Below are 460 nucleotides of genomic sequence, written 5' to 3'. Positions count from 1 at the left end.
GGCTGTATATCATCAACAGCTGGCGCTAGACCGCTTGCTCTCTCTGGCTTGCTTCAGACAGTGGTTTGTCTCCCGAGCTAGCCATATATCAAAGGTGAGTCCCGGGGATGAGTCATCGGAACTGGAGCCCCCCTCCCCCCTTCCCACACACACACCCACACACACATACTTTTTTTCAGTTTCCATGTACAAAATGTCAATATTACCATCGAATAGTGATTTTATCATTAATGTTATATATAAAGAAATCTTTAAAAAATCAATTTGATAGTTTCGGACAGCGATAGAAAGAGGGGCGCACAATCTACATGATAAAGTGGAAGGTATATGGTACACAGGTTATGAAGTTAAAATTCATAACACAAAACTCCCAACTCCTTGGTAACATTGCACATTTTAGCTCATACAATATAGCGAATGAAGTGCACTGGGTTTTTCTGAAGTTAGGTAATTTTTCACC

Source organism: Lytechinus pictus, chromosome 19, assembly GCF_037042905.1.
Source record: "Lytechinus pictus isolate F3 Inbred chromosome 19, Lp3.0, whole genome shotgun sequence".
Taxonomy (NCBI): Eukaryota; Metazoa; Echinodermata; class Echinoidea; order Temnopleuroida; family Toxopneustidae; genus Lytechinus; species Lytechinus pictus.
The sequence above is the reverse complement of the archived record's forward strand: the minus strand, read 5'-3'. Positions refer to the sequence as shown.